General features: G+C 37.4%; 1 protein-coding gene across 20 annotated transcripts in view; it reads left to right on the top strand.

The window, feature by feature from the left end:
* Nucleotides 1-27,739, top strand: part of BMPR1B (bone morphogenetic protein receptor type 1B) — a 449,057-nt gene that overhangs the window by 304,997 nt on the left and 116,321 nt on the right. For 5 of the 20 annotated variants that reach the window (XM_024993072.2, XM_024993068.2, XM_024993062.2 and 2 more), the window contains exon 1: nt 1-27,739. This exon is cut by the window's left edge and continues 18,175 nt beyond it. The exons of the other annotated variants lie outside the window; for them this stretch is intronic. The gene's annotated coding sequence lies outside the window, so the exon portion shown is untranslated. 20 annotated transcript variants of the gene reach the window in all.

Genomic DNA, 27,739 nt, shown 5'->3' with positions numbered 1-27,739 from the left:
ATATAGGAAAAAGCTTTTAAAATATTTCCCTCTTTTAAAGTTTTTTTAATCTCTGGGAGACAGACTTGTCTTCATATACTGCAGCCACAACAGCTTATCACATAACATATTAAAAGCAGAAGCAAAGTTGAGAGTCTATCTTCTGTTAAGCTAGATGCTTCTCACCAAATTATTTTTATTTGAGGAAACATGGTTATTTTTATGAAAATATTAATGATAATATATAGTAGATATTTTTATTTTAAAATGAATTAAATATTTTATAAATGCCTCAGTTTTAATTTCTAGTACGGTAAATCAAAACCCAAACAAGCATAAACAAAAAAAACAAAGTTTTTTTTGGTTCTTAGTATTTTTTAAGAATGTAAAAGAATCCTGAGACTTAGAACTTTGATGATGCTTGTCTAGACTCTGGATTAGATGATGCTAATTTAATCTAATCTAATCTAGACTCTAGTCTTGCACCATTTTTGTACATATGCAGTTATATACAGATTGTAGGAACAAGAGACAAGAGCATGGAAAGAGAGAGATGAAGGGCTTTATCAAAGTACTTACAAAGTATTTTCCAGATCTATTCTTAACTTTTGCAGAGGCTGTGGGAAGGGTACAAATGGAAAACTACATACTTGATGTCACGATATTTAAAATTTATAAATTAAATTAATATACTGTTAAGTAAAATATGTTTATCCTCATGCTCTGACAAATATACCGTTTAACCAATGATTAGGAAAATATACATAAAGAATCAGGTTATGCCAAATAACTGTGTGTAGCACAAATTCAAAATAATTGCCTTTCCACAAAGGACTATGGTTTATCTTAGGGAGACCTCATAGCAATGTTCAGACAAGAGAAGGACAGGGAAGAATATTCTCCTTTTTTGCTTTTCCAGCATCTTCTTCCAATCAACTGACAATTCCAGGGAAAATGCCCACTTTCTCTTGCTTTGTGTGAGAGGAGGCTCTACTCTCCACCCAGGATTCAGCTGCTCATCCATTTTGTGCTCTTTCCTTAACCTCACTGTGCGAGCTAAGTTGCTTCAATTGTGTCCAACTCTTTACGACCCTATGGAGTGTAGCCCACAAGGCTCCTCTGTCCTTGGGGATTCTCCGGACAAGAATACTGGAGTGGGTTGCCTTTTCTTACTCCAAGGGATCTTGCCCACCCAGGGATCAAACCTGCATCTCTTAGGTCGTCTTCTTTGGCAAGAGGGCTCTTTACTACTAGCACCGCCTGGAAAGCCACCTGCCATGCACGAGACCTAAGAGACACGGATTTGTTCCCTAGGTTAGGAACATCCCCTGGAGGAGGTCATGGCAGTCCACTCTGGTATTCTTGCGTGGAGCATCCCATGGACAGAGGAGCCTGGTGGGCTACAGCCTGTAAGGTTGCAAAGAGTCAGGCACGACTGACGCTACTTAGCACAGTACAACCACTGTACAAGACATCAACTAAAAAGCCCAAATAAGTCTGCAAAGTTACTCTTTAATCATCAGCAAGCCATTCAGTCAGTGCCCCTCTCTGGCAATACTGCTTTTTAAAGACTTTCCAATGAGACAAATAGAAAGTCCAAGTTTCACTGTAGGGTTCCCAGATTTACTTGAATTTTGTGTTGGACTACTGCTGGCTTAGGAGAGATGATCTGACCGTGGCCAAAACACACAACTCTTGTTCTTCCTCCCACCTTCTTACCACAACATAAGGCATTTATCTTGCATATACATGGACGTCTCAGCCTTCTTGTCTGAACTCTGTCTCGCAGGTGTGGGTGTGTTCGTGCCGAGTCGTGTCTGACTCTTTGTGACCCCAAGGATTGCAGCTCACTGGGCTCCTCTGACCATGGGATTCTACAGGCAAGAATAATGGAGTGGGTTGCCATTTCCTTCTCCAGGGGATCTTCCCAACCCAGGGTTCAAGCCCCTGTCTCTTGTGTCTTCTGCATTGGTAGGCAGATTCTTTACCCCAGGGCCACCTGGGAAGCCCTTGGGCAGTAACTGATTACTCTTGGCCATCCAAAGGCTGTATATTGTCACCCTGCTTATTTAACTTATATGCAGAGTACATCATGAGAAATGCTGTACTGGATGAAGCACAAGCTGGAATCAAGATTGCTGGGAAAAATATCAATAACCTTAGATAGGCAGAAGACACCACACTTATAGCAGAAAGCAAAGAAGAACTAAAGGGCCTCTTGATGAAAGTGAGAGAGGAGAGTCAAAAATTTGGTTTAAATCTCAACATTCAGAAAACTAAGATCATGGCATCCAGTCCCATCACTTCATGGCAAATAGATGGGGAAACAGTGACAGACTTTATTTTTTTGGCCTCCAAAATCACTGCAGATGGTGACTGCAGCCATGAAATTAAGATACTTGCTCCTTGGAAGAAAAGTTTTGACCAACCTAGATAGCATATTAAAAAGCAGAGACATTACTGGCAAAGGTCTGTCTAGTCAAAGCTATGCTTTTTCCAGTAGTCATGTATGGATGTGAGAGTTGGACTATAAAGAAAACTGAGCTTCGAAGAATTGATGCTTTTGAACTGTGCTGTTGGAGAAGACTCTTGAGAGCCCCTTAGACTGCAAGGAGGTCCAACCAATCTATCCTAAAGGAAATCTGTCCTGAATATCCATTGGAAGAACTGATGCTGAAGCTGAAACTCTAATACTTTGGCCACCTGATGCAAAGAACCGACTCCTTTGAAAAGACTCTGATGCTGGGAAAGATTGAAGGTGGAGGAGAAGGGGACAATAGAGGATGAGATGGTTGGATGGCATCACTAACTCGATGGACATGAGCTTGAGTAAACTCCAGGAGTTGGTGTTGGACGGGGAGATCTGGCGTGCTGCAGTCTATGGGGTCGCAAAGAGTCAGATACGACTGAATGACTGAACTGATCCAAAAGATGTACACTCTGGTTCTTTAGGATGAGAATTCCAGGGTCCTAGGTATGAGTCACTTATGTGCATGTATCCGTGTAAGAAAATTTACATTTTAATTTTGTTGATAATTTGCATTTAGAGTACATTTTTATTAAGAAGTAATTTTAGATTTCCAGAATAATGAGAAGTCTATAGAGAAGTTATGAATCAAGTTGGGAATTGTATGGAAATGAATATATTGTTTTTGGAAAGTATTTTTAAAAAGAGTGAATAGTTAAATTTTAAAATAACTAATAATAGTTCCCATAAAACCAGTAATGAAGCCATTTACTTTAAAAAATTCCGATCTTGGGCCTCTGAAGTGCTCTTGAGTAGCAGGGGGCAGGTGGGAGGGGGTGCTAGTTGCTACTAACCATACAGTATTCTAGTTGTTTCTCAGAGTTAATATTAACTACCATAGATTTGTAATTTATAATGTGGAAGTATTTTAGTCACTGGTATTACCTGCGTTATTTGGTATTCTGCATCCTCGTGAAATACTGAATGGCCCCTTGTTCATGGAATTACATGAACTTTGGGGTTGGCTATTTTGGGAATTATTTTATACAACAGAATTGTCTTCTTAATGATAATGTTTTTCTTAAAAAAATAGTTCAAGCTTTTATTTTGACTTGCATAGTTAAATCAACATAGTATGGTTAAGACATGCGACCTGAACTGGAAGGGTTAATCTTCAAGTTCAGCTTGAGCTGTGTTTACTGATCCTTTTCTGCTGCTTGTTAATTGGCACCTCGGACTCCATACTAATTAATGGGAGAGCAAGGGGCAGGTGGCGCTGTTTTATTTTGATAATCCTTGTCAGCAATGTCTGTGTAATCTTCTTATTTAATTATAATGAATGTGCATTTGGGGTGCATGAACTTTCAACAGCTTTTCACTGAAAGTTCACTGGACAAGGACAGTTTTGCAGTTGTCAGACACTGCTACAGATTGCATACAAAGCCAATTGTTTCACCATTTTAGTTCTGAACTCACACAAATGGAAGTCACTAATGGGCATACCTTGTGCTTCTTTAAAGCCAGACAAGGATAACTATCCAGAGAAATGAACTAAATCTATGCTTCCTATAATTGTGCCCCTCTTTTTTGGAGTGAGGGTAAGAAATATGCTTAAATAGGGACATTAATTTTAAGAGTACTTAATAGATGAAAATATTAGAGTAATGTTTTTTCTGGAATGAAGAGCCTAGGCAGGAAGTCAAAATAAATGGAACTGATTTACTTAAGAATTTGCAAGTTTTAGCTGTGAAATGACTAGATAAATGATTCTTTTGGAAAGTAGGTACTTACTAGCAGATGCATATTTTACTAATTTCCATTTTAAAGAGAATGTTAGGCTTTCAAGTATAAGGATTTAGGTAAAGATTTCAAGTATATAGATTTAGGTAAAAATAAATTCATAATAATTTTGAAGTCTGGGGCCCAGTCTTAAAATTGTGTTACAAGCAGTGCATTATTTATTTGGGGGAAGTGCGAGAAAATGAAGGAGGAAAAAATCAAAAAACACCTCCTTGGCTGTTAATACCTTGAAACTTAGTGGAAAGGAAATAACACCCAATTTATAAGAACTCTAATGTAAACAAACAGGAGCTATGATAGGAAATAGCACTAGGGCCAGTTTATAAGACTTGGTCTATGTTCATTTTTTAGATAAAACTTCCTGTACTTCCAGCCATTTTAGTCCAGACCAAAACCAAAATAAACCTTACTCAAATGGTGAAAGGAAGCATTTAATTGGGTGATATTTTTGGAAAATCAAAAATAGTTACTTCTGTTGTTGGTACTTTGATAAAAGTTTCTGTTATTGATAAAAACTTAAGTGTTATTTGAGATATTGTAACACTTAAATATTATTTGAGTATTGATAAAAACTTGTGTTATTTGAGTATTGTTAAAAAATTTAAGTTTTATTTGAGATAAAAGTATAGATTTATATGAACTTGGATGTTAATTATATACTTATAGTTTACAATAATGACATTTCATAATACTATTGTTGTGCCTTATCAGAGAATATTTACTTGACTTAATTTAAATTGACAATTAAAATAGAAATCCAAATCTGTGGTTCTCAACCCAGGAGCAATTTTGGCAGTCTCAAGACATTTCTTATTTTTACCACTGGGAAAGGATACTATTGGTGTCTAATGAGTAGAAATGATGGATGCTGCTAAAAACTCTCTAAAAGACACAGGACAGTTTCCCCATGAAAAAGAATTATGTGTCCCCCGAATGTTTATATTACTGGGATTAGAAATCTGCCCTTTCACTCATGAAACACTACACATTTATAATCAATGGATTGTGAAGATTCCGGAGAGTTTATAAAGAGATGCTGTGTTTAAGGAAATAGTTATATTGGGCTTCCCTGGTGGTTCAGTGGCAAAGAATCCACCTGCCAACGCAGGCAATGCAGGTTCGATCCCTCGGTTGGGAAGATCCGCTGGAGAAGGAAATGGCAACCCACTCTAGTATTCTTGCCTGGAAAATGCCACGGGTTGAAGGAGCCTGGCGGGCTCCTGTCCACTGGGGTTGCGAAAGAGTAGGACATGACTTAGCCACTAAACAACAACAGCAAATCCAAGTATTGGGTTGTATGGGATTGATCAATAAATAACATATTCCTAATCTTTATCACTTTCTCTGCCTTTCAAATTATAATTTTATACTGAAAGAATAAAAGAGAATAAACATTAGCTACAGTAATGCAAACTAAATGGTTGGCTAAAATGTGGTAATCATTTAGCAATATATGTGTATATCAAATCCTTATGTTGTTTACCTTATACTAATACAATGTTATATGTCAAGTGCGTCTAAATAAAACTAGGGAAGCAAGTTACTCTGGTGGGGAGTAGTCTAAAATATAGGAAAGAGCAGCTACAAGTTCTCTAGGCTTTGTATCAAGTTTTACTATATACTCAAAATTGAAGAAAGTGTAGTGTTAACGTGGCCAGAGAAGAATACAGTGTGATCAGTGTGGTATGCGCCATGTTGTATGCTGTTGTATCTGTAAAGCTTGTGTGGTTTCCTGGGTGTAAAGTAGCTACGTTAGAGATTTTTAAGTGGGTTTTAACCCAACAACTAAAATCAGGCTTCAGTTCATCTGATTTGAAAAATTGATCCTCATCTTTTATTCATATGTAATTTTTTATTAACCTATGATAAGTGGATAGAATTTAAATCAGGTGTTTATTTACTGTAAGAACAATAACCTGATTCCAGGTTAAACAGTTTGTTTCGTCTGCTCATTATTTTTCTTTCATGACATTAATGCAACTAAATATATCCTCAGCACTATATTTCAGATGTTTTTTTTTGGCCTGCTAGTATTCATCATTGGTCTTTTAAAAGTCACTAAATCAGTTCCTACTGACTTTCGTATGTAATAGGGCAGACATGCTATGTAAAATGTTTTAAAGTATGTAGAATTTTACATATACTATATATAGGGCATCTGTAAGCAAATATTTCTGAACCCACCATTGTACATAAGAAATTTAGAACTAACATTATGTTAATGCTGTATGAACATTGGTTGGAATAGGGATGCTTGTTTGCTTTTGGAACTGGCCTGTCTTCAAATATTATTGGTAAAACACATATTTATAGAGCTCAGCAGAAAATGAATGTGTCCTGAGTGTGTGAGGAGTGGATTATGTATTCATAAAAGATAGCTTTCAAAGTAAATGAGAAGTAGCTTGTTTGCAGAACAATTCAGTAGTTTATGTATATATATATCTTATTCCCTGGGAGAAAAGAAATAGGACAGACAGTGTGGTCAGCGGTGAGGTGGAGAACTTGTTCAATGGCAGGAGGTTTTGTCTACAGAACACGAAGGCTCACTCAGCTGGGTCTCGGCAGTATATTTTATAAGGAAACCTGTGTGTAAAAATAGATGTGAATGAAACTTCTTTTAGGGCACAGGGTCCTATGGTTGTTACAGAGCCACTTTGTTTTAATGGAAAGAAAATATGAAAACTCTGCATTTGGAAGCAAGTCTTAGGGGAGTGGCTTTGAAAAAGTATCTTTTTGTGCACTGTTACTAGTAAGCAGCCAAAACAGGTGTGTTTTCTAACCACACTGATTAAGTAACTACCTTAATCAGCATTTCTCAAATTCTGTTAGGGGGTACTTCGTTTAGAATACTAGAAATCATATATAATGATTTGGTACACTTTTTCTGTGAATTTTGGCAGATAATTCAATATTTGAAACAAAAGATGAAATTGAAGGAAATTGTGTTGAAGTTCTAGGTAATCTTTGCTATTTACCCTTTAAAAAAATCACATGATACACCCAGTCCAGAGTTTGAATGTTATTGTCTATGACAAGAAAATGCTTTTATTTCTATGGTGTTTATAAATGCCTATATTTACAACTCTCTTTGTAACATCAGTGGAGTTTCTGAAATTTGAGTTTATAAAAAGAATATGGAATTAAGTTAATATATGACTATTACAATATTCAAGTAATATATACATAAATCTACTGCTAGTTTAAATCAATTAGAGGGATTTAATTTAAAGTCTGTTTTCCTCGTGACAGGACTAAAGAGAACAACCCTATTTATTGCAGGAAGGTCTGTGTTATGGATTTTCAATAATGTCTTGGAGCTCAGGTTAGATACAGTGAGTGGAAGCTACTCTGTTAGTATCATACTCAAGTTAAAAATGAGAAAAACTTTCAATGCTTTCTTGACCTCCATAGTGAAAGTCAAAGTCACTGGTCATGTCCGACTCTTTGCGACCCCGTGAATTCTCTAGGCCAAAATACTACAGTGGGTAGCCTATCCCTTCTCCAGGGGATCTTCCCGACCCAGGAATCAAACCAGGGTCTCCTGCATTGCAGGGATTCTTTACCAGCTGAGCTACCAGGGAAGCCCAAGAACAGGTGTATTTTCTTTACCATAAAATTGCCACTAACTTTATTCTCTTATGTGAAATTATTTACCATTTCTAATGAAGAGTCCATAGGGCTGAAGATAAATGAAATCTAACACATTTAAACACACATACCCCCCAAACTTTGCTCCATACCTTTCTTTCCTCTCCTTAGAGACTTCAGCCTTCTCCTTTATAGCATGCCTGCCAACAAAACTTCTCGTATGGTAAAATGTTTTCAATTTATATGTTCTTTCCATCTCTTATGTCAGAGACCCTTGAAGTTACTTCAGATCTCAAAGCAATGATGGCAAGCCTTCAACACTCACTTCTTTTAAAATAAGTTTATATGCATTTGTGTAATACATTTTCTGGTTCTCTGGCTTTGAAGCCTCTGCCACAAATGAAACAGACCTCTCACACAAAATACATTTTAATGTATGCATGCTTATACACATGAATGAGAACGTATATAATACAAGAAGTCCTAATGTGAAGATTTAAATACTGAACAATATCTTACAGGTTACAAGCTTTCACATATGTTCTGTCATTTGTTCAGTATGACAATATTGTGAGGAATAAGGGGATTTCTGTTTTGTAGCAAGAACTGATGCTAAGAGGGATTAATTGTGGTAGAGATGGAATCTGTGACCCTTAGTCTAATGTACTTTTTATTAGACCACACTAAAAATTCTATTTTAAAACCCAGCAAGATGACACTGCTTATTAATAGAACGGTTGAATTAAGAATTGTCGAATCTATCTATAATGTAGCCTATGAGGCCAACACTTTTAGCTACTTGAATAATGATTCTAGCAGCTAATATAATAGAGTCTATATTTGCACACTGCATAGTCTTTGTCCATTAAAGGAAAATGTAACATTAATTGATTTATTGATTTTGCTTTTAGAAAACTCCATTTTCTCTTTGATGAGAGATGATTGGTCTTGACAGTTGAAGGTATTTATTGCATTTCAGATTAAAATTTTATCTGCCAGACGAGTGTCTCAGCCTCTTAGGGTTTCCCCACTCTCTAGGATTCTACTGGCTTCTTCTCCTTCCAAGATCAGTGCTGTTGCAAACTTAAGAAGCCTCGTGGTATTGAGAGAGGTGTGTCCGGTCCTGGTACTATCCTATGTAACCCGCTGCATCTACCTCTGTAAGGACTGCCCTCCTGTTGGCTCAGTCCATGGTCTAAGCTATTCTAGAACACAGTCCACAAGCGATGGTATCTGTAAATGTAGTATCAGCACAGATAATACAACTTACTTCATCCATCCCATAGATGTCAATTGTCTCTGTTGTGTGCCAGGCACAGTTACAGATGCTTTGGATTTTGTAGTGACCATGACAAAGTACCTGCTTCCAAGTGCTGATATTTAGAAGGAAATGGCCAATAAATACAAAACAGAGATCCTCAAATCAGACATGACCTGAAGAAAATGTTAGGAAAGTTGGCATTTATTTTTCTTAGGCTGGCCACAGAACTGAAATCTAAATAAGGAGAATAAGTTAGAGGGACAAGTGAAGGGACTGTGAGATTAAAGGAGTGTGTTGTGCTCGAGGGCTAAAGAGAACACCAGCATTCAGAGGACATTTTGGGCAAAGGGGAAAGTGATAGGAGATGAGGTCAAAGAAGCAGGCAGAGGCTGAAACATGTGGGCCACAGTAGCAAGTGTGGTTTTCTTTGTAATTGGAGGTTTTAAGTAGGAAAGTAGCATGTGATTTACACTTTGCAGATGTTTCTTTGGTTGCTGAGTGGAGTACTCCCTCTGAGGCAGGACGTATGGAATCAGTATCCTAAAGGAGGCTATTCTATGAGTTTCTGCAGGACTGTAATTTAGTCTAGAATTTTTGCAGTGGAAGTGCTGAAAAGTGGTTCAATTTAGGATATATTTTGGATATAGTACTACCAAGTCGTGATATAATGTATTGAATATAAGACCTGAGAGAAAGAGAGGAATTAAGGAAGATCTAATGATTTATTAGATCTAATTCATTAAGAAAGATCTAATGATTCCCTAGTGAAGGACAGGGAAGCCTGGCATTCTGCAGTCCACGGGGTTACAGAATCAGACAAGACTGAGTGACTGAACCACAAAAATGATTTGTGAACAGAAAATATCTCTTGTAAAGGGTTAAAATGGTAACAGCTTACCTGGCTGGTTTGCTTTCATTCACTCGGTCATTGTTGTGGAAATGTGAAGTATCTTGATAGAATCCGCACTTTACACTCAAATTGTTTCCTAGAAGTTGCTGCTTCAGTTGGTTCAAATACACCTATTAGCCAGAAGAAGAGAAAATGGGATACATGTTGGAACGCACTTTTCAATTTCGAAATGGTTTTCAGAAACGTTATTAGGAATCATATTTTGAATATCTGTTGTAGAACTGTGATCAAAGTGTCAGTTCACTAAAATGGTTTTCTGATGACCGTAGTTTTATTTACCAAGAGAGAAGGTAAAGAACATTGCTCATATTTGTGCTATGAATTTGAAAGACCTGATATGGTAATAATAACCTATTTTAAGATAGCACATATAATCATTAAACCTTTGTTTAGGTTTTAGCATGACTAGCATAGATTTGTGATTGTGTTTTTTTGGGTCACAAGTACACTTGACATTATGTCAGCGCCCCTTGTGTAATCAATGTGTAACAGTGTATCTTTGCTCATTTTATAGAACACAACTTCATGATATGCAGGTTGATATTTGTGTCTTCTAATTTATAACATTTTCTTCATACAAATCATCTATTTGATTTTGTAATCTTAATGAAGAATTAAACCCCAAATGATAATAGAAAAAATAATTCAGTTATTACACAAAGGTATAGACTTCAGAATATCCTTGTAAAGCTGTACGTTTGTAAAGTTACCAAATAACTTTGTGTCCATACTGACTCCATCCACTTTAAGCATGATTTCTCACTATTTCTTAGTCCAGGTACTTTATATATTATATTCTCAGTTTTGTTACTCATTAAAATGAGTAACATTACTCATTTTTTAAAATACTTTTCCTTTAATGTTTATATAATTCTTAGATACCATTCGAAGTTGTCCCTATAATGTCTATATTATTTTAGATAAAAATAATAATTGCCAGATTACTCGGGATTTAATTTAAAAAATGAGTGAAGTATACCATAGTTATATATCTATATAGTCTGTGCTTTTAAAAATGAAAGGCAAATTTTTCTTAGCTAAATTCTTAAAATTATCCAGCTTATTACTTCTTTCTCTGTGGCCAATTAAAAAAGAAGTAGTACTCCATGGGGTTGCAAAGAGTCGGACACGACTGAGTGACTGAACTGAACTGAGTACTCTCTAGGGTCAGAAGACCAGTTAGCATTGTTTGTCAAACAAAATGAAAAGAAATATTCGATTCCAAACTGAGAAGAATCTATTTCTCATTTAACTTATTTTTTTCTCATGTGTTTCACTTGATTTAAAAAAAAGAAAAATTAAAATTATAATACTAATTGATTTGTCAGTTAATCTCTTAGAGTCTGAAATGTTTAACTAGTTATCTGAAGTTATCTGATTAAAAATGTTGAAGGGGGAAAACCAGAATTTCTCCATTTCTCATGACCAAATCCTACATGCTTTTCTCTCAGAATGTGGATCTGAGAGGGAAACCCAGCTTGCTTTATTATTCATCTTTCCTTTTCAACTGGATGATAAAGGCTGAGCCATCACATCAAGCCTATTCTGAAGATGTCCTGAGTAACAATAAACCCTTTGTGATGAAAATAGCACAGGGTAGCTATTGACAAAGTTAAAAATCCTGAACTTACTTATAATCTATATTACAATGTACTTTGCACATCAGCAGTCTTCTGCTTATTGACTGGGAAAATATAAGCTAAAATGGATTATCTTAAATAGAATATAAAGTTTTTCATTTTCAGCCTTGTACTTTAACCACCAAACCACTCAGATAATTAAGTTGGTAGATGAGATGCCGGCTTTTATGCACATATATTGCCTGATGTGTTCTATATTTTTTATTAGGGGTGGTAATAATTAATCATCTTTTATCTGTGTGTTACTTTCTACTTGATGATACTTTTTGCTATGTCAAAGATTGTTTTGCAGAAATAACCTGACCACAGTGGAAGAACCCCTAGAGTAAAGGAAAGCACCCTAAGATTCAGATGAATTAACTTAATGAAGATGGTGTCTTCAGTGCAGAGGCAACAGGAAGGCAGGACCAGAAGCATTTACCCCAGGAGGTTATATATAGGATGATTGGAGACATTCCTAGAGACAATGAAGCACTGGCATTTATTTAAGAGAGAGGCTATTTCACTCAGAGGGCTCATGCTGGAATTAACTGGTGTCATTTTGAAGGAGGGTTTTGCTAATTGGCATCTCCCAATTGTATATAATGCCAACACCTTTTTGTATTAATTATTTCCCGTAAGCATAACTCAGTAAAGGAAAACTCGTTGCAGGTTTATAAAGATTTAAGAGGAACTGTTGCAATTTAATTGGTTTCCAAAAGCCCTATGTGAACCAAAACAGTTGGTTGGCATTATTTGTATAATGTTTTGTTGTTCGACGTTGCGAGCATTATGTTCATGTATTGTGGTGATGGCCTGCTGAGTAATTGCAAGGTTCATTATACTACCAAGACTGTCAAGGGGCATTTATGGATATTCATGTGCAGTGAACCCTTGAACTTGAACTGGTCATTCTTCTCTCCCATGTCTGAAATTGTGTTTACTCTAAATGGCAGGAGAAACTTTAATTATGAAACTAGTAAAGAGGAAAAATTACCTAAGTTAAAGTTTAAAGTGATAAAAAGTGATCAATGTATTTAAAAATGTACCTGCAATTTTTCCTTTCTACTATTAAAATGTTATAGTGCTGACACATAATTGCATGTTAATAAATACATATGTATGTTTACCCACACATACCTCTTGAGTTTTGCTTTTTAAATTTCTTTGATATTTCAAAAGTTTTTGAATCAATGTGCAATGCTTGGATCATATTTTTAAATTTTACATTAATATTTTCAATTTTTTATTAATATTTGGCCAGTAAATAGAATTTCTACAGTATAAATAATGGATTTCTAATTTTTTACATGGAAATATATTTTGGGTGCACATTTGTCATGAAACAGTATGTCTTTGAAATACTTTAAAAAGCTTAGATTATGAGTTTCTTTGAGAGTACAGATGACATTATTATGGTAGAAGGGATTTCTTTATGAGTGTCCCTCCACTAGACTTTTAAATTCTTGAGAATAGAAGCATTCCATTAACTAATCTATGTATCCTGTCTCCAAGTGCTCAACGCATAGTGCATGTTCAATGAAATCTTGCGGAACTGAACTGAAGAGAGCTGAGAGAAAAGCAGGAATATAAGAGAAAATTGTAATTGAAAATACAGATACAAGTAGAACGTGGAGCACATGGAAACTGGTGGCAAGAGATGAAACTGGAGAATGAGGCGGGGCAGATGCTTCTGTTGCAGGTGATTGGATCAGATAGAGACAATGTTATGGAGCCACTGCAGGATTTTAAGCAGTTAATCATTCTTCACAGTGTTACGGAGGATGGAAATGGGGCAGGAGTAGATCAACTCTCTGATTCACCCTGGCTGGGATATAGTATTTTGGAAGCCTGGGTTGGGCAAAGGTTGTTTCCCCCCACCCCCTTAAAAAAAAACAAACCTCTTAAAAAAATTAATTTTGGTAAAACATACATACAATAAAATTTGCTACCTTAATGATTTTTACATGTTACAATTCAGTAGTGTTAAATATGTCCACATTATTGGGCAAAGTTGAAACTCATTCTGTTCAGGCAGTTGTAGCATAATACATCATGCTGAGTGACTTAAGCGACCATGGACATCTATTTTTCACATTCTGGAGGCCTGAAAGTCCAAGATCATGGTGCCAGAATATTGGATTCCTGGTGATGACCCCCTTCCTGGAGTTAGATTGCTGTCTCCTTATAGAGCAGAGAGAGACAGAGAACACAACAGAGTTAGCTCAGATCCCTCTTCCTCCTCTTATAAAGACACTAATCCCATTATGGGGGCCTTACCTTCATGACCTCATCTAAGCTTGATTATCTTCAAAAGGCCCCACCTTCAAATACTATCATATTGAGGGGTTATGGCTTCATCATATGAATAACAGCATTTATATTTTTGTGACTGGTTTATTTCACTCAGTATAATGTCTTTAAGGTTCATCCATTCTGTAGTATATGTCAGAATTTCCTTCCCTTAAAAGGCTGAATAATGCATCATCATGTGAACATTCCATATTTTCTCTATCCATTCATCTATTGTAAAACTCTTGAGTTACTATTACCTTTTAGCCCTTGTGTATAATGTTACTATGCACATGGGTGTGTAACTATCTTCTCAAAATTCTGCTTTCAATTCATTTGGATATATATCCAGAAGTAGAATTGTTAGATTATAAAGTAATTCTGTTTATGATTTTTTAAAGAGTTACTCTTTTCCATACCAGCTGTACCATTTTACATTCCCACCAACAAGGGTTTCAGGTTCTTCACATCCTCTCCAAATAATTATTTTGTTTTTGTTGATAATAGCTATTCTGTTGGGTATGAGATGATATCTCATTGTGATTTTAATTTACATTTCCCTAGTGATTAGTGATGTTGAGCGCCTTTTGGTGTGCTCGTTGGCCATTTATATATCTTCTTTGAAGAAATGTCTATGTAAAGTCTTTGCCCATTTTTAAAATTGGGTTGTGTTTTGTTTTTGTTGTTGTTGCTGCTGCTGCTAAGTCGCTTCAGTTATGTTCGACTCTTTGCAACCCCATAGACAGCTGCCCACCAGGCTCCCCCATCCCTGGGATTCTCCAGGCAAGAACACTGGAGTGGGTTGCCATTTCCTTCTCCAATGCATGAAAGTAAAAAGTGAAAGTGAAGTCACTCAGTCATGTCTGACTCTTCGAGACCCCATGGACTGCAGCCTACCAGGCTCCTCCATCCATGGGATTTTCTAGGCAAGAACACTGGAGTGGGTTGCCATTTCGTTCTCCAATGTGTGAAAGTGAAAAGTGAAAGTGAAGTTGCTCAGTTGTGTCTGACTTGTAGCGTCCCCATGGACTGCAGCCCACCAGGCTCCTCTGTCCATGGGATTTTCTAGGCAAGAGTACTGGAGTGGCTTGCCATTTCCTTCTTCGTTGTTGTTGAGTTCTAGGCATTCTTACATATTCGGGATAATAGCCCTTTATCAGATATATGATTTACATGATTTCTTCCATTTCATAGGTTGCTTTTTCATGCTATATTAGGTTGCTTTTTCATGCTATTGATTGTATTCTTTGATGCACAGAGGTTTTAAGTTTTATGTTTACTTTATCTATTTTTTAAATTGCCTATGGTTTTGAAATCATATCCAAAGAATCATTGCCCAATGAAGGAATGTGAAACGTTTCCCATATGTTTTCCTTTAAGAGTCTTATACTTTTAGTTCCTATGATTAGTTCTTTGATCCATTTAGAGTTCATTTTTGTATGTTGTATAAGGTAGGGATTCATCTTTACTTTTTACATGTGGATATTCATATTTTCCCAAAACCACTTGTTTAAAAGACTGTCCTTTCCTTACTGAATGGTTTTGGCAGTCTTGTTGATGCTCCCTGCTGGAGCAAAGGAAGAAAAGGGCCTTTGGTGCATGGAAATGAGAAATGGACTTAAGAGACAGAATCTTGGAGAGACACCAGAAACTTCCTAAATAAGATAATCCTGGAGGCAATTTCAGGAAAAAGATGGTGGAACCTTTAAAAGCACAAAAGGGAAGATTTAGAGCAACTTCCAGAGCCAGAAAGAGTGAGAAAATAACGTTTTGTTTGTTTTCAAAAAATATGTGAAGTAAACAAGGAGGGAAGTGTAAAAAGTGTGGAAAAAGATGAATGATAGGCAGTTTACCTTAAGGAAATATAAAGTGTCCTATGGAAAACAGTAGGCATAAATAGTTATAATGAAGGGTGAGGTAATAAGATATGTGTCATAGACATGTCAAGTACTATGGAAGTTTGGAAAAGGAAACAATTATTTCTACCAAGGGAATGAGTTGGGTCTTCCTGGATATATTGCTCAAAATTTCAGGTTGAAAGCAACAGAAACCAACTATGATTAATTTACACAGAAAACAAAGCTACTAAGAGGATATTTGCTAGTTCATAGATTATCCAGGAAGAAATCTGGATTCATCCAGGAGGTGATGTAATTCCAACTGAGCTATTTCAAATCCTAAAAAGTGATGCTGTTAAAGTGTTGCACTCAGTATGCCAGCAAATTTGGAAAACTCAGCAGTGGAGACAAGATTTGAAAAGGCCAATTTTCATTCCAGTATCAAGGAAGGGCAATGCCATAGAATGTTCAAACTACCACACAGTTGCAATCATTTCACATGCTAACCAAGGTAATGCTCAAAATCCTTCAAGCTAGACTTCAATAGTACGTGAACCGAGAACTTCTGTATGAACAAGCTGGATTTAGAAAAGGCAGAAGAACCAGATATCAAATTGTCAACATTTGTTGGATGATGGAAAAAAGCAAGGGAATTCCAGAAAAAATCTAGTTTTGCTTCATCGACTATGCTTAAGCCTTTGACTGTGTGGATCATGATAAACTGTGGAAAATTCTTCAAGAGATGGGAATACCAGACCACCTTACCTGCCTCCTGAGAAATCTATACACAGATCAAGAAACAGCCATTAGAACTGGACATGGAACAATAGGCTGATTCAAAATTGGGAAAGGAGTGTATCAAAGCTGTATATTGTCACCCTGCGTATTTAACTTCTATGCAGAGTACATCATGTGAAATGCTGGGCTGGATGAAGCTCAAGCTGGAATCAATATTGCTGGGAGAAATGTCAGTAACTTCAGATATGAAAATGGCACCACCCTAATGGCAGAAAGTGAAGGAAACTAAAGATCCTCTTGATAAGGTTGAAAGAGAAAAATGAAAAAGCTGACTTAGAACTCAACATTCAAAAAATTAAGATCATGGCATCCAACCCCATCACTTCATGGCAAATAGATGGGAAAAATTGGAAGCAGTGACAGACTGTTTTCTTGGGCTCCAAAATCACTGCAGTGGGTGACTGCAGCCGTGAAATTAAAAGATGCTTGCTCCTTGGAAGAAAAGCTATAACAAAACTAGACTTTGCATTAAAAAGCAGAGATATCACTTTGCTGACAAAGGTCTGTCTAGGCAAATATGTGATTTTTCTAGTATTCATGTATGGATGTAAGAGTTGGACCATGAAGAAGACTGAGTGTTGAAGAATTGATGCTTTTGAAGTGTGGTGCTGGAGAAGACTCTTGAGAATCCCTTGGACTGCCAGGAGATCAAACCAGTCAGTCCTAAAGGAAATCAACCCCACATATTCATTGGAAGGACTGATGCTGAAGCTGAAACTCCATTACTTTGGCAACTGATGCAAAGAGCCAACTCATTGCAAAAGAACCTGATGCTTGAAAAGGTTGTGGGCAGGATGAGAAGGGGAAGACAGAGGATGAGATGGCTGGATGGCATCACCTATTCAATAGACATGAATTGGAGCAAACTCTGGGAGATGGTGAAGCCTGGTGTGCTGCAGTCCATCGGGTCTCTGAGAGTTGGATACGACTGAGCAATTGAACAACAACCAGGAAGAAATGAGAACCAAGTTTGGAAGACACACTACCTAGAACTGTATTTAAAATTGCAGCTCAGTATTCATCTTGTAAGAAGGACAGCAGTGTCACCAGTTCAGCATGGGCATTCTCACTTACCTGCTCGCATCTTCAATGCTAGGTCCAGATGTTACACCTGTACCTGGTACTGCTGCTGCCTTTGGAAGCGCTGGTCAGAATGTATGCCCTGAGCTCTTTGGTAGCTTTGTGTAAAGTCTGGGAGAGGCACATCTGATTTGGAAGGTTTTGGTCCTATAGTCATGTCCTAGCTGCTAGAGAGGCAAAGAAAGTGAATCTGTGAAATTTTTTACCTTCTATTTTGGTAGAGTTCTGTCTCAAACAAATGGAAAATGCCCAACACTTAGGAAATGAGAAGGGCTTAAAGCTAGGTGATTGCAAAGCATGGTAACATCCACAGGGTTAAGAGAGGTAGAATTTGGAGTGCTTTTAAAGTAATGATAGTATTTAGACTTGCGTTTGTAGTTGGAAATAGGGGAGTGGTGGTTCAAAAAAATAGGTTTAGCCTCGTAGTCAAAATGATACTAGCTGAAACCTGGGCTTTACAAAGGAAAACATTTGAGAGAAGAAATCATTGGGAAAGAATCATGGTTATCTATATTATATGAACATGAGAGGAAAGAAACTTGGATAAATAGGCCCTCATTATGAAAACCAAATGAAGAGCTTCTAGTGAGACCTTAGTAAATTCTCTGTGTTCAATTTACTTTTAAATGAATGAGGATTTTAAGAGGGAAAGTAGAGACAGTGCCACATGGCCGGGGGACAGAAAGGATTTGTTGAGTTTTGAAAGAAGAATTTCATTAGAATGGTGGTGATAGAATCTAAGAGCAAGTAGAGATTTACAAGGAAAAAGGAATTGGGTTGAGAGTAAAGTGGCAGTAAGGGTCAGGTGCTTGAGGAAGTGAGAGATAAGGCTCGTCAAAGAAAATACTTGGGAAAAAAGATTAATTGAGCATCTACCGCATAGTAACCGTTGTGAGTGCTTGCAGAATCTAAGTGAACAATGGACAAAGATCAGTGCCCAGGGGGTCCTTATTCTCTGCAAGGGTGAGGGGAGCCAAGTAGTTAACAATAAAAGTAGCTAGTTTAATTTTATAGTGGTTAAAGGTGGTAAGTAGACAAAACTAGTAAAGCAGAGTAAGAAAAATTAGTTGGATTTGTTCATCTTTGAAAGAAGAATTTCTTTGGAATGATGGGAATACAGGTCTAGTAGGGACTGGTTGGAGTTTGGGGATGGGAGTGTTGCAGTGGTTCATGGGGTATAGGATAGGCTTCACTGATTTGAGAATGGAACCAAGACTTGAAGAAGGTGATGGAGGGAGCTAAGTAGATATCTAAGGAAGGAGTGTTGCAGGCAGAGGAATGGGAGACCCAGAGTTCTGAGCTGGAGCATGCTTGATGTGTTTGAGGAACAGGATGAGGAAGGGGAAGAATGGTGGAAGAACCCAATGAGGTATTTGGAAGCCACCTTTTATATGACCTTGTAAACCACCACAGGGACTTCAGAAGGACATCCTAAGCATCTACTCTAGGACTGACAGCTTTTTGATACTTTTTGTAGCCCACTATGGGGTTAATCTGAATCTTCATATACAATTCAGAAAGACTTCAAACTTGCTTTTCATAGGCTATTTTTATTTTTAACAACTTCCAGAAAGAGATAATGAAAAACCAATAAAGATAATGTTAAAAAAGAGATGCAAAGTGAGGCAAGATTCTTTACTGAAGAGACAGAAGGTAAACTGTGATTTAGTTTTTTTTTTTTTTGCCTCAGAGTGAAGTGAACATCTTGTTCAATTGTCAATTTCTGATTATATACATATAATTTAATGAAAAATTGAACACCACTTTTAAACAAGTGTTTCTAAAAGAGCAGCTATTGCTTTTGAACTTCCTCTTTTCCTTTTTTTTTTTTTTAACAAATTTTTTAGTAAAGGTGCTAATGAGATGTATTGAGGACTCAGAATAGAAATTATGGTGACTATTTAAATCAGATTGATCATCTGGATTGGCCTTAAATCATCTGAATAAATTCAGGTTTTACTCATGTCAATCAAGGTTGAATTTGAACCTTTTGGCATAATCCTGAAGATAACTCTCTGGTTGACTAAATTTTTCAGTTTTCAGTTGGGTATTTGATAGTAACAGACATGGCCACACAGGTTGTTGACTAACTAACTATAGTATAATAAGAAACATAGAGCAAAGTGAACAGATAAAGGAATGCCTATGTAACTAAGATTTTTGTATTATACAAGAGTGGTATTAGAATTTCATATATTTTCATTAGACTAGTGGGGATTTTGTTTCTAATATGCCACTGATTTTATCTGCTATTGTGGTCTGTAAAGCTCATCTTTTTCATCTCCATAATTTAAGCATCTTATTTTTGTCACTTCATGTACATTTAGTATCCTCTGATTTGGCTATAATGCTTTGGATGGAGCATGGAAGAAAGGGTTTCACTAAGACTGAAGTCTGATTTCGCTGTATGGTGATATACTCTGATTGAATAAGGTCTATGTGTGGGTTTTTTTTTTTAATTTATTTATTAAAAACTATTGGTTTAAACATTCAAACCAACCCTGAAACTTGTGAAAATTCTCCAGATATGGGGTATATTAGAAAGGCTTTAATGAAGCTATTATAGAAAATGTTTCTTCTCATAAAAAACTCGAAACACTAAACAGCTGTGCTTTATATCTGGGGACAGGTGAAGGAAGATAGGGAATTATATGCATGCGTGTGTATTTATACAAGATACAATATATTTCAGGCATCCTTTTGGTATCAACCATCTGTCATTAGGAAAGTATTTTCAATATACACAGTTGACTTCTGGCTGGTAGAAGAGATGACAGGTCTAGCATGTTATGATTCTGAACTGAAAATTGTGACAGTCTTACTTCTCATATTTGAAAATATTTTTGCATGTACATAGATTTTCAGTGTCACATTAAATCAAAATTAGCTTTCAGTAACCCTTGTATTTCTTCTACCATCAATTTGTAAAAGACTACTAAGAGCTAAGTCTGCTAAGAAATGCGGAAATCATATACTGGCAGCACGACTGTTGAAAAAATACCCTGAAAAAGCTGATGGATGCTAAATAAAACCAAACTTTTCTTTGTTATAAATGTCTTCTCTTTTACATTAAGAAACTTTTCCTCATGTGATTCCTTATATACATACTTAGGTATTTTCCAAAGAGTGGAAAACAGATTTTCTAGGAGCTGGCTCCATATGGTATGTGAACTTAAGCATATATTCTTCAAATGTTTAAATAGGCCTATACTTTAACTCCTTTTATATTTCTTTATTTGTGTAAACTAAGATGCACCTTCCTTCTAATTTATATTCAGAGGAATTTACAAGGAAACATACAAAGTAAACATTTTTTGTATAATAACTTAAATATAAATTCTTATTTTCAGTTTAATACCAGTTCAAGTTGGATTTGCATGAAATCAATGCATAATTGACTCTAGGATGAAATAAGAGTAGAGTGATAGTAATTGTCTTTAAGAATTGATTTTTAAATGATGACTTTTATAATGGCTAGCAAGAGATGCAGAGAGATACTTGGAGGTTTTGCTTTTATGCTTAGGGGTGCATTAGTACTAATTTGATAAGATAATATCCTTTGGAAGAGAGCTTCAGGTAGGACAAGTTAGTAGCTTCTGTGGTTCATTATTTTCCCAGTGAGTAACTTTAATACTGAAGAGACTGGGGCCAAAGTATTAAAACAACAAAAATTCTTTTCGCACACAGTTCCTTGCAAGTGGGGTGAAGTAGATCTTCTCAACAGCTTTCTCATGTGTGAAGAAGATAGCATCTTTCATTAAAACAAACTTGGACTCATCTGTTGGAGGGGGGAGTGCATTACATTGTCCTGGTGACTTCCTGCACCCACTTTTTCTTTCTAAGTTGACGGAGTTGCCGCACTATACCTGCTGAAGCACAGGTTGACTGAAGGGAAAACAGTCTTTGCTCCCTCACCTTAGCTGCTTCACTGGTTTGATAAACGTACCCTGAAGGGCTGCTGGAAAAGTTAAAAAAAGATGTATACAAGACACTGCTTTAAATCAATGAACATAAGCTTGTTTTAATTATTATTAATACACTTTTTATAAACAACTAATACACACAGTCTAGAGGCAAGTTACATCTCTCACTTTTATCTGAAACTGCTGACCTCTGAATTCACCGCTTTGATTACCGGAGTGTCTCTTGTCCCATTCCTCTGAATCCACAGGTTTAGGATTGAAGGTATCTGATCACTCATTTGCTCTAGCCTTCAGAATTTCTGGTAGTCATGTTCTTTGAATGAATTTTATCAGCCCATGTCTCTGAGTCTTCCATCAACTGAGTGGATGGTTTCTGCCCCAGTTATTTCTTGCAGAGCAGAAGCATGTGAGTCTCTAGCCAGTGAAATACTGGTGACTGATCCTATCTACCTGTGACCAGTTCCAGGCCTCTTTGGCTCAGGCTTACTCTGTATTCTCATCTGTAAGTGGGAATGATATCCCTGGTGGCTCAGACAGTAAAGAGCCTGCCTGCAACGTGGGAGACCCTGGTTCGATCCCTGAGTCAGGAATATCCCCTTGAGAAGGAAGTGGCAATCCATTCCAGTATTCTTGCCTGGGCAACCCCATGAACAGAGAGCCTGGTGGTTTATATAGTCTGTGGGGTTGCAAATAATCAGACACAACTGAGTGACTAACGCTCACTCCCTCACACAAGGAGCAGTGAGGACCAATGAGGCAATGTATGTTAGTTACATAATGTAGAGCCTAAAGAATAAAAGTTCACCAAGTGGTGTGTAACATCAATAGCATCATCATCCTATAATCTTTTAGAAATAGCCTATTTATCCTCCCTGGGTTACTTACTTTCCAGCTCCTGTCAAGACATCTCCCTCTCATTCAAATTTAGCTTCTTATCTGACGTAGTCATACTGACCAGGTGATGGATTGAATAGCATGCAGTGAATAGCATACAGAATAATCTCACATTTATGTATCACCTGGTTCCCTATTCCTGGAGCACAAGTGTGACCTTCAGTTCAGTTCAGTCGTATTCTTTGGCACTCAGCTTTCTTTATAGTCCAACTCTCACATCCATCAGTTCAGTTCAGTCCAGTTGCTCAGTCGGGTCCAACTCTTTGCAACCCCATGAACTGCAGCACACCAGGCCTCCCTGTCCATCAACTCCCTGTCCAACTCCCAGAGTTCACCCAAACTCATGTCCATTGAGTCGGTGATGCCATCCAACCATCTCATCCTCTGTCATCCCCCTTTCCTCCTGGCCCCAATCTTTCCCATCATCAGGGTCTTTTCAGATGAGTCAGCTCTTTGCATGAGGTGGCCAAAGTGTTGGAGTTTCAGCTTCAACATCAGTCCTTCTAGTGAACACCCAGGACTGATCTCCTTTAGGATGGACTGGTTGGATCTCCTTGCAGTCCAAGGGACTCTCAAGAGTCTTCTCCAACACCACAGTTCAAAAGCATCAATTCTTTGGTGCTCAGCTTTCTTCACAGTCCAACTCTCACATCCATACATGATCACTGGAAAAACCATAGCTTTGACTGGATGGACCCTTTGTTGACAAAGTAATGTCTCTGCTTTTTAATATGCTGTTAAAAGTTATGACCAGCTGGTCATAACTTTTCTTCCAAGGAGTAAGTGTCTTTTAATTTCATGGCTGCAGTCACCATTTGCAGTGATTTAGGATTCCAGAAAAATAAAGGCTGTCACTCTTTCCACTGTTTCTCCATCTATTTGCCGTGAAGTGATGGGACCGGATGCCATGATCTTCATTTTCTGCATGTTGAGCTTTAAGCCAGCTTTTTCACTCTCTTCTTTCACTTTCATCAAGAGTCTCTTTAGTTCTTCTTCACTTTCTGCCATAAGGGTGGTGTCATCTGCATATCTGAGGTTGTTGATATTTCTTCCGCAATCTTGATTCTCGCTTGTGCTTCCTCCAGCCCGGAGTTTCTCATAATGTACTCTACATATAAGTTAAGCAAGCAGGGTGACAATATACTGCCTGACGTACTCCTTTTCCTATTTGGAACCAGTCTGTTGTTCATGTCCAGTTCTAACTGTTGCTTCCTGATCTGCATACACATTTCTCAAGAGGCAGGTCAGGTTTTCTGGTATTCCCATCTCTTTCAGAGTTTTCCACAGTTTGTTGTTATCTACACAGTCAAAGGCTTTGGCATAGTCCATAAAGCAGAAATAGATGTTTTTCTGGAACTCTCTTGCTTTTTTGATGATCCAGCGGATGTTGGCAATTTGATCTCTGGTTCCTCTGCCTTTTCTAAAACCAGCTTGAACATCTGGAAGTTCACAGTTCACATATTGCTGAAGCCTGGCTTGGAGAATTTTGAGCATTACTTTACTAGCGTGTGAGATGAGTGCAATGGTGCGGTTGTTAGAGTGTTCTTTGGCATTGCCTTTCTTTGGGATTGGAATGAAAACTGACCTTTTCCAGTACTGTGGCCACTGCTGAGTTTTCCAAATTTGCTGGCATATTGAGTGCAGCACTTTCACAGCATCATCTTTCAGGATTTGAAATAGCTCAACTGGAATTCCATCCCCATCCACTAGGTTTGTTCATAGTGATGCTTTCTAAGGCCTACTTGACTTCACATTCTAGGATGTTTGGCTTTAGGTGAGTGATCACACCATCATGATTATCTGGGTCATGAAAATCTTTTTTGTATAATTCTTCTGTGTATTCTTGCCACCTCTTCTTAATATCTTCTGCTTCTGTTAGGTGCATATCATTTCTGTCCTTTATTGAGCCCGTCTTTGCATGAAATGTTCCCTTGATATCGCTAATTTTTTTTAGAGAGATCTCTAGTCTTTCCTATTCTGTTGTTTTTCTCTATTTCTTTGCAGTGATCACTGAGGAAGGCTTTCTTATCTCTCCTTGCTATTCTTTGGAACTCTGTATTCAAATGGGTATATCTTTCCTTTTCTCCTTTGCTTTTCTCTTCTCTTCTTTTCACAGCTATTTGTAAGGCATCCCCAGACAGCCATTTTGCTTTTTTGCATTTCTTTTCCATGGGGATGGTCTTGATCCCAGTCTCCTATACAATGTCACAAACCTCCATCCACAGTTCATCAGGCACTCTGTCTATCAGATCTAGTCGCTTAAATCTATTTCTCACTTCCACAGTATAATCATAAGGGATTTGATTTAGGTCATACCTGAATGGTCTAGTGGTTTTCCCCACTTAGCCTTTCTTTGCATCACACTGAAACCAGGTATTAATAGAATTATGCCTGTATGGGGTTCAGAGGTCCTAGGGCAGTCTGGAGGTTTATTATTGTTTTTTTTTACTTTATAGCTTATCTTAACAAACTACCTGAGTTAATTTTCATTAGTACTTTAATTGTGTAAGTTGCCTTTAATTCTCTGGTACTCTTTAATGTTAATTGTTTTTTTGTGTGTAGTATTCTTATCTTGTGTGCAGGCTCTACAGGTCCTTGTTATATTCATGGTCTGACATAGGCTTTTTAAAAAAACCTCACAATCTCTAGGTAAATGATAGTGTCCTATATTTAAGATATTATTCTGTTAGAAAATTCCATGAAATATCTTTTTGTAATGGGTTTGTGCTGATGATCAAATTATACCCTCTAAGTCCATAGTGTTACATTATTTTAGGAGAATAAAGTTTGGGCTTATTTATTCTCTTTTATAAGCTCTCAGATCCCTTTATTGAGTTGTGAGGAGTAGCAATGATAAAAGACCAACACTGAAAGCCTGTATCAGAAGATATTATGTCTATTTCATAATATTGGGATTGTACCCTGTCCGTCTAGTCAAGGCTATGGTTTTTCCAGTAGTCATGTATGGATGTCAGAGTTGGACTGTGAAAAAAGCTGAGCACCGAAGAATTGATGCTTTTGAACTGTGGTGTAGGAGCAGACTCTTGAGAGTCCCTTGGACTGCAAGGAGATTCAACCAATCCATTCTAAAGGAGATCAGTCCTGGGTGTTCTTTGGAAGGAATGATGCTAAAGCTGAAACTCCAGTACTTTGGCCACTTCATGCGAAGAGGTGACTCACTGGAAAAGACTCTGATGCTGGGAGGGATTCAGGCCAGGAGAGAAGGGGACGACAGAGGATGAGATGGCTGGATGGCATCACCAACCTGATGGACATGAGTTTGAGTGAACTCCAGGAGTTGCTGATGGACAGGGAAGCCTGGCGTGCTGTGATTCATGGGGTCGCAAAGAGTCAGACACAACTGAGCGACTGAACTGACTGACTGACTGACCCTGTTAATAATGATCATATTTTTATTAGGTAGTAATGGCTTATGCTATTGATTGGTATTTAATTTCATTAAGATATGTTCAGAGTATTTTATCACAAATACTCTATTACTTTTATAAATGGCTCAAAAAGGATGTCTTCTATGATGGTTGTTATAAAATTCATAGTTTTAGTTTTTGATATATATCTTTAGTGAACAATTATTTCAGGAAAAAATATCAATCTGCTAAATTTATTGACCTTGTTTATAAGTAAAGGTTTGGAAATTTTAAAGCTGAAGTGCAATCTGGTTTTCTCTTTTTTACTTGTGTGTGAAATTTGTTTGTTGCTAGTGGTAACTGTAGAGAATTTTTTTCAAATAGCACCCTTTTAATAACAATGGTCTCCCCAAATATACTGTGGCATAGCTTTAAACTTTATTAAGTCTGTCTTGGACTCCCCCTTCCTCTCTCTGAGTAAATGGAAGAAAAGTTTGGCAGGCTCCATGCTGTGCACTTGATTGATGTCCAGAACATCTGAAGGACTTTTGTGTCCTGCCTGCTCTCCATGAGTGCATAATGTGTGAATACTTAAAGAAGGTCAGCCCTTATCACATGTAATCTAGGCCTGAAGGCAGATCAGCAGTGACAGTCATATCCCGTAAGTAAGAACACAAATCATCCTCTACATGCTTTAGACAAGTTGTGGGATATTTTTTCTCTCTTTTTACCCCTTCCCACTCATGGGGGGACCTTGGCAGAGCCATGAAAGCAGAGAGAAGACGTGCTCAGAATAATATGTCACTCTTCCGAGGGAGGAAGGGATTGTTTATTTGTCATGATGTGATGGTCTTTCACTGTGCAGCTGAAGGGAGCTTTGGGTTGTTAATGACTAGTGATGTGGAATGCTGCAAATTAGAATGGGGTGGGGAGGCAAGAGGCAGCCTGAAAGCCGCTGAAGTTGTGGCCTTTGTAAACCCCAGAGTCAGGAAAAAAGGTTTTTTGCACACTTGAGTTCTATTGTTTATTTTTTCTCCGATAAGGGAGTAGCTTTTTATATTATTTTGTAAGTGTAAAGCTGAAAATCAGAATGACAAGATGCATTAGCCAGTACAATTTTGAACACACTTTTCTATTTTTTGTGCAACTAGTATGAAAGTATGAAGACTATTTTACTGCAGAACTCTGTGGCATTGTAGGTCCTTAAAATGCTATGACTTCTAATAGGAGCAAGGAAAGAACTGTTTTTTATGTGTCTGTGTGTTTGAACAGAAGTTTAAAAGTAAACATTCCAAACAATATTAGCAGAGATGTTCAAGTGTTAAAATAACACTCACCTTATTGTTCTCATGGAGACTATTAAGGATATCGTTGCATTTTCTTACATAAAAAGGAAAATGTTTTTCATCTAATCTCAAAAAGTTTACTAGTTTCTTTTGAAACCCAATCAGCTGCAAGAAGTAGTTGTGGTCAGGTCATACAATGAAAACTGCAGACACCCCATTCAGAGGCCGAGGCATTGCTTCCTATGCATGTAAGATAAAATCAAAAATCAAATTAGGAGCTATAGGGCCCTTCCTTCCCAATGTCTCTCTCCCACTCTGCTTTTCCAGCCCAGTTTCTCTGCTCTCAAGGCATATACAGGATTTCATGTTCTCAGCAAACATTGCTCTTTTTCTTGCTCATAAATGTCTGTACTGTCTGTCCTCTGCTTGGAATCCCTCTGCCTCCCTTCACGCAGTGAATTCCTACTTATCTTTGAAGACCCGGTTCAAATGCCTCTTCCCCACAAGTCCAATCCCACCCCCGGCCAGAATTAATCTTTGTTTATGCACTGTATTCTCCATGTTCCCTCGGCAGAGCCGGCCATGTCTGTAGTGCCTTGTCATGATTTGATTGTGTCTGTCTTCGCCCACTACAAG

This window comes from Bos taurus, chromosome 6 (assembly GCF_002263795.3).
Source record: "Bos taurus isolate L1 Dominette 01449 registration number 42190680 breed Hereford chromosome 6, ARS-UCD2.0, whole genome shotgun sequence".
NCBI classification, from domain to species: domain Eukaryota; kingdom Metazoa; phylum Chordata; class Mammalia; order Artiodactyla; family Bovidae; genus Bos; species Bos taurus.
Note: the sequence above shows the minus strand (reverse complement) of the source record. Positions and strands in the feature narration are given on the sequence as shown.